The 7,330-nt window shown below is 45.9% G+C and overlaps 1 pseudogene; it reads right to left on the bottom strand.

Annotated features, from left to right (window-relative positions):
• Nucleotides 1-212: 212 nt before the first annotated feature.
• LOC103257411 overlaps nt 213-7,330 on the bottom strand; it is a 9,018-nt pseudogene continuing 1,900 nt past the window's right edge.

The raw sequence follows: 7,330 nt of genomic DNA, 5'->3' as shown, positions 1-7,330 counted from the left end.
ATCTTTTTTCCTCCCTCCCTCTTTCCCTCCCTCCCTCTCTCCCTCCTTCTTTCCTTCCTTCCTTTTGCTGCAAAAAGCTTTATTTCCATGTGGTCCAGGGTTTGGGAAAGGGCTCCAGGGTGGTTAAAAAGCTGCCTAGTGGCTGGAGGGGGAGGCTCAGGCAGAAGAAGGCCTGACACTTTGAGAGGGGCCTCCCAGAGGCTGCTGGTCTCCTAGTCGTGCTTGAGGGTGAGCCTTTCGAAGAGACACTCGCCCAGTGCAGCCTCCGGCCCGGCCAGCCTGCCAAGGTTGGTCAGGAGGTCGCCCACCTTCTCGATGAGTTTCACTTCCTCCTCTAGGAAGCGGCTCTCCAGGAAGTCACAGAGATGGGGGTCTGTGCGGGCAGATCCCAGGGCATGAAGTTCCACGAGGGTTTGGCTCAGGTTCTTCCTCAAGGTCGTGGCGGCTTCCATGGCGTCCAGAGCTTTACCCCACTCATCTCGAGAGGGCTTCTGGATATCCTGGAAGAGGGCGCAGCCGCCACGCTGGTTTTGCATCTTCAAGAGATGCTTGGCGCCCTCGCGCTGCTCCTCCACCAACTCGCGGAAGAAGTGGCCCACGCCTTCCAGAGCCACATCGTCGTGCTCAAAATGGAAACCCAGAGAGAGGTAAGTGTAGAGGCCCGCAGTTGCAAACTGACTATGCGGTTGCGGTTGGCGGCTGCTTCCACCTTGGGCGAACCTGGGAGCTCGCAGTGGGTCGGCAAAACCGTGTTGGCTGGTCCCAGAAACAGGAGGTGGCCGAGAAGGTGGTCTCGGAGGTTGCAATGGAGAGGAGATCGGAGGGCAGCGGGAGGCCGGAAGAGAGGAAGTTCCCGGGTCTGTTCCGTCCAAACACTGTTGAAGCAAGAGACAGGTCCGCAGGACCACCGAACGCGCTGCCTTTTTTCTTTTCTGTTTTTAAGAGTTGAGGTCTCAATGTAATACTCTAAGAAAATGACTGACGGTACTGGGAAACTATGCGGGGGGGAAGATGGGATTAACAGTAGCAAATATCTGTCTGGGGACGGGGAAACACCTCTTATCAACAGGGTGCCTGAATGAAACGTAATTGTATGCCTTACCCTTAACTGTACCCCACAACATCATAATTAAAAAAATTGATTAAAAAAAAAAAAAGAGTTGAGGTCTGTCTTTTTTGCCCTGACTGGAGTGCAGTGACGCAATCATGGTTCATTGCAACTTCCAACTCCTGGGCTTAAGTGATCCTCTCACCTCAGCCTCCTAAGTAGCTAGGAATACAGGTGCATACCACCACACTATGCTATTTTTTTCTTTTAGTCGAGGTCTCATTCTGTCACTCAAGCTGGAGTGCAGTGACACAATCACAGCTCACTGCAGCCTCTGCCTTCTGGGTTCAGGCGATTCTTCTGCCTCCCAAGTAGCTGGGACTACAGGCATGTACCACCACACCCCACCTAATTTTATTTTTTAATTTTTTCTTTTGTAGCGACAAGGTCTTGCCGTGTTGCCCATGCCAGTCTCGAACCCCCGTGCTCAAGCAATCCTCCTGCCTTGGCCTCCCAAAGTGTTGAGATTCTTATGTCATCTCTTTCTTTCTTTCTTTTCTTTTCTTTTTTTTTTTTTTTTTTGAGTCGGAGTCCCACTCTGTTGCCCAGGCTGGAGTACAGTGCTCACAGCCATTGCATCCTCGACCTGCTGGGCTCAGGCGATCCTTTTGCCTCAGCCTTCAAAGTAGCTGGAACCACAGACTCACGCCATCTTGCCCAGCTAATTTTTTGATTTATTGTAGAGATGATATCTTGCCATGTGGCCCAGGCTGGTCTTGAACCCATGGGCTCAGGCAATCCTCTTGCCTCGGCTTCCCTAAGTGCTGGGATTACAGGCTGAGCCACCGTGCTCAGCCTCTCTTTTTCATTCTATGACATTTCTCACATTTAATTCTCCTGAAGCAACATTCTGGGTAATAATCTTCAACTATTATCACTGTTTTGTCTGGCAAAGGAATTTCATTTCTCCACCCTAGACTGTGCCCCTGCTGCTCAGAGCAGATGGGTGCTTGGACCTCAGAGAGCTGAGAAGTGGGCTCCCTCTTGGAAAGTGTGAGTCTCTGTCAGGTGAGGTCAATATGGCAATTAAAGGAAACATCCCACAACCCCTGTACTCTCTCCAGGAGAAATGAGAGGAGGCTCCTGCCAATTGTTAATGATAATGGTCTTATAATTCCAACTCCACATTTTACCCAGGAGGATCCCAAATGCTTTACAGACCCACAAATAGCTTCACCCACTCTGCCCAGTAGGCATTAGGTGAACCAAGCTTGGAACGGAGCCACTGTGGAGAGGCTTCCCCTCAGGTTTTTAAAAAAATGTACAAAAGCAAAATGTGTCCTAGTAGCTGTAAAACACCAGACCGTAAATGTTTTACTTAAATGCTTTATTTAGTAGATGAAATAGGAGTGAGAAAAAGAGAGAAGAGGAAGATCTGTATTTTATATTGTTTTTAATACAAAATTATTCATTTTACTGCATTTTTAGTGTGAAACTCCCAAATGAACAGAAGCTTATGTTTTCAGCTCATTAGTTTCTTAACAGAGGGGCTTAAGGGACAACAATTCTTAAAGTACTCACCAAAAAGAACAGAAGGTAGCTCTAAAATTATAAAGTAAATTAAGGAGAAATTATGGCAGATTTATAAAAATAGTATTTACAAGCACCTTTTCAGCCATACTTTTTATTCTAATGATCTATGCCTCTATAGCCATCCATCCCAAAATTTCATGGCTTAAAACAGCAGACATTTAGGCTGAGTGCAGTAACTCACGCCTGTAATCCTAGCACTTTGGGAAGCCTAGGTGAGAGGATTGCCTGAGCCCACGGGTTTGAGACCTGCCTGGGCAACTTGGTGAGACTTCATCTCTACAATAAATTAAAAAATTAGCTGAGTGTGGTGACACGTGCCTGTAATTCCGCTACTGGGAAGGCTGAGATAGAAGGATCACCTGAGCCCAGCAGGTTGAGCCTGCAGTGGCCGTGAGCGTGCCACTGCACTCCAGCCTGGGCAACAGAATGAGACTCCAACTCAAAAAAAAAAAAAATTAATTACAATCATGCATCACTTAAGGGCAGGGATATGTTCTGGGAAATGCATCACTAGGTGTCTTTGTCATTGTATGAGCATCATAGAGTGTTTCTACAGATATAGTTCAGCCAATTGCACACCCGGATAGTATGTTACTAAGCTACTAACCTACATAGCATATTACTGTCCTGAATACTGAGGCAATTGTAACAGAATGGTAAGTATTAGTGTATGTAAACATATTTAAACATAGAAAAGGTGCAGTAAGATATGGTATAAAAGATAAAATGTGGTACACCTGGGCCAGGCGTGGTGGCTCACACCTATAATCCCAGCACTTTGGGAGGTCAAGACGAGAGGACTGACAGAGCCCACTGGTTGAAAACAGCCTGAGCAACCTGGTGAGATCTCGTCTCTACAATAAATCAAAAAATTAGCCGGGCATGGTGGCATGTGCCTATAGTTCCAGCTACTAGGAAGGCTGAGGTGGAAGAATAGCCTGAGCCCAGCAGGTCGAGGTTGTGATGGCCGTAAGTGTGCCACCGCCCTCCAGCCTGGGTGACAGAGTGAGATTCCAACTCAAAAAAAAAAAAAAGAAAAGAAAAAGAAATATTAGCCAGGTGTGGTGGCGGTGCCTGTAGTTTCAGCTACTTGGAAGGTTGAGGCAGAAGGATCACCTGAGCCCAGCAGGTCGAGGCTGTGGTAGCCATGGACATGCCAGTGCACTCCAGTCTGGGCGACAGAGTGAGACTCTAACTAAAATAAATAAATAAATAAACATTCTCTGCAGTGATTTATTTTTGACCATTATTTGAAGACTTTCTCCCAAAGTCCCTCTAACAACAGAGAAACACAAGAGGCAGGGAGGAGGACACGCTTTAGGAGAACGGAGCCCAGAGCAGGGAGTACATCTTTCTCTACCCACCTCAGAGAAATTTCTTGAACGATTCTGGGTATCTTAAAAAGTTATGCATTTTGCAGTATTCTCCATCTATTTCTGTTTTAACATAACAGAAATGCTTTCAGTTACTTGTCAGTGAGCCAACCAACACTTTGGGAACGTTTATCCGGGGTTTCATATCAGGTACCTGTGCCCTGGTTTCAGGAGGACCTGTAAGGCTTTGACCTAGTATCTCTGTTCTCAGTCTCTCGGTGCTATCAGACCTCACCCCTGCCAAAACATGGCTCCAACAGCTGCCAGTGATGGCCCCCTGCTTCTAGATTCAGTATGCACTGCTTTCTTTTGAATTTAAGGACCTCAAAATATGATCATTTCAGTTTTACTTCTTTTTAAAAAAATTTTTTTTTAGAGACAGGGGCGGGGGAGATCTCATTATATGTTTCCCAGGGGCGGGGGAGATCTCATTATATGTCTTGAACTCCTGGTCTCAAGAGATCCTACAGGGGCAACCCCTTCAGGTCCCTTCCTACTGTGGGACCTTCTCTATCCTCTCAATAATCCTGTTTTCTCACTTTAAAAAAAAGAGAGATCCTATCACCAAGGCTTCCCAAAGGGATTTCAGGTATGAACCGACATGCCCAGTCATAGTCTTATTTCTTTTTTTTTTTTGATTTGGAGTCTTACTCTGTCACCCAGACTGGAGTGCAGTGGTCTCTCCCGGCCACCGCAACCTTGACCTGCTGGGCTCCGGCGATCCTTTCGCCTCAGCCTTCCAAGTAGTTGGAACTACAGGCATGTGCTACCATGCCCGGCTAATTTTTTGATATGTTGTAGAGATGAGGCCTTGCCAAGTTGCCCAGGCGGGTCTCGAACCTGTGGGCTCAGGCAATCCACTCACCTCAGCCTCCCAAAGGCGTGGGATTATAGGCTGAGCCACTGAGCCCAGCTGAGGCTCAAACTTTACCTGTACAATGACCACATATGTACTTAATCCTGAGTTGTACCCCACATCTTTAAAATGAAAAAAAAATAATTTTAGCTTACTAAACTTTTTTACTTTATAGTATTTTCAATTTTTAAAAACTTTGACTCTTCTGTAGTAACACTTAGCTTAAAACACAAACATATTATAGAGTACAAAAATATTTTCTTTCTTTCTTTTTTTTTTTAAAGTAAAATTTACTGAGAGGACAGAAAAGCTCCCAGAGCAAGAGGGGACCGAGAAGGTTGCCCATTTTCTTTCTTTATACCTTTACTCTATAAGCTATTTCCTATTTCTAAAATTTGTTTTCATTTCTTTTTTGTTTTTAAGCATTTTGTTAAAAACTAAGACACAAACGCACACATGAGCTTAGGCCTACACTAGGTCAGAATCATCGTTATCATTGTCATCCACCTCCGTTCTTGTCCTACTGGAAGATCTTTGGGACAGTAACACGCATGGAGCAGTCATCTCCTATGATAACAATGCCTTCTTTGGAGAACTTGCCTGAGGCTCTTCTTGAGCCTATGTCACTCTTTCCAGAAATATGACCATTGTGGTTTGCTTGGTTGCTTTCTTTTCTCTTCTTTTTTTTTTTTCCATTTGGAATCTCACCTTGTTGCCCAGGCTAAAGTGTAGTGGCCATGCTCATGGTCATCACAGCCTTGACCTGCTGGGCTCAGGTGATTCTTCCACCTCAGCCTTCTGAGAAGCTGGAACCACAGGCGTGTGCCACCATGCCCGGCTGAGCTCAGGTAATTCTCTTACCTCCGCTTCCCAAAGTGCTGGGATTAGATTACAGGGGTTGCTTTCTTTCTTTTTTTTTTTTTTGAGTTGGAGTCTCACTCTGTCGCCCAGACTGGAGTGCAGTGGCCTCTCCTGGCCACCACAGCCTCGACCTGCTGGGCTCCGGCGATCCTTCCGCCTCAGCCTTCCAAGTAGCCGAAATTACAGGCACGCGCTACCACGCCCGGCTGATTTTTTGATTTATTGTAGAGATGAGGTCTCGCTGCCCAGGAGGATCTCGAACCCACGGGCTCAGGCAATTCACTCACTTCAGCCTCCCAAAGGCGAGGGATTACAGGCTGAGCCACCGAGCCCGGCTTGCTTTCTTTTTTAATCATATATTTGCACAGGTAATACCTTGTGCTAAGATATTATGACACCTACAAAATCATGAGGTGACAGAGAATTATCAGCTCCATTGTAATCTTATGAGGCCACTTTTATATATGCAATCCATCATTGACTGAAACATTATGTGAGGATTAGGGTAAAGCCTGGGATTTTCCCCTCTCCATCCTGGAAGCAGAATGGTTCTTCAGAATTTTAGCCTAGTGAATGACATTACACCTGGCATATATAAACGGGGATAGGCTGCCTCTCAAAGTCCCTCAGCTGTGGTGTAAGCGGGGAACTTAAGCTGAGACTATGTCTACTTTCTTGAGCCTTGGAGGACTGGCACACAATGGATCTTCAGCATCTTGCTGCCTATCTTTAAGTAATAAACCCACTTCATATAAACGGCTGCATGTGAGTGTGTGCTGTTTCATCAGAGAAGTAGATAAGTAGAGCACAGTGAATCTGCCTCACAGTCAGAATCTCACCACTGGGTTTCTCTAGCAGAGTACTAGGACTTCTTACATGGAGTTTCAGGCAGCCAAGAGCAGCCAAGTGTTCCAAGAGAGAGGAATGGAAGCTGTCAGTTTCTTAAGTTCTGGGTCCTGAACAGCCACTGCCTTGGTCAAAGTAGTAACACAATCCACTTAGATATGAAGGGTGAAGACAGATGCCAAATCTGGTTTTTTGGTTTTTTTCGCATTGGAGTCTCACTCTGTCGCCCAGGCTGGAGTGTAGTGGCACGCTTATGGCCACCGCATCCTCGATCCATCTGCCTCAACCTTCCAAGTAGCCCAAACTACAGGTGCATGCCACCACACTCGGCTAATTTTTTGATTTATTGTGGAGACGAGGTCTGACCAAGTTGCCCAGGCTGGTCTCGAACCTATGGGCTCAGGTAATCCTCTCACCTAGGCCTCCCAAAGTACTGGAATTATAGATGTGAGCCACCTTGTCCAGCTTAGATCCCAAGTCTTAGTGGGATATTTTTTCTTTTCAATTGGCCGTACTTTAGTTGAATAAAAAAAGTTTGGGGCAGAAATTTATTAAGATGGATCTTTGTACTTTGTTCTGACCTTATTCTAGAAAGGCATTCTGTTAACTTAAACAACTTTGTGCTTCAGCTGTCTAACAGTGCCAAGTTCAGTGTAGACACTACAAAAGCTGGGAGGATGGATTCTCAGAGGCTCTTCTGGAAATCTGGTAGCTGAAGCCAGCTACTGAAAAAGACATGTCCTCTAAAGACTT

Source organism: Carlito syrichta, unplaced genomic scaffold, assembly GCF_000164805.1.
Source record: "Carlito syrichta isolate Samal-C Ts95f unplaced genomic scaffold, Tarsius_syrichta-2.0.1 Scaffold301696, whole genome shotgun sequence".
NCBI lineage: Eukaryota > Metazoa > Chordata > Mammalia > Primates > Tarsiidae > Carlito > Carlito syrichta.
This window is presented reverse-complemented; position numbering and strand designations above follow the sequence as displayed.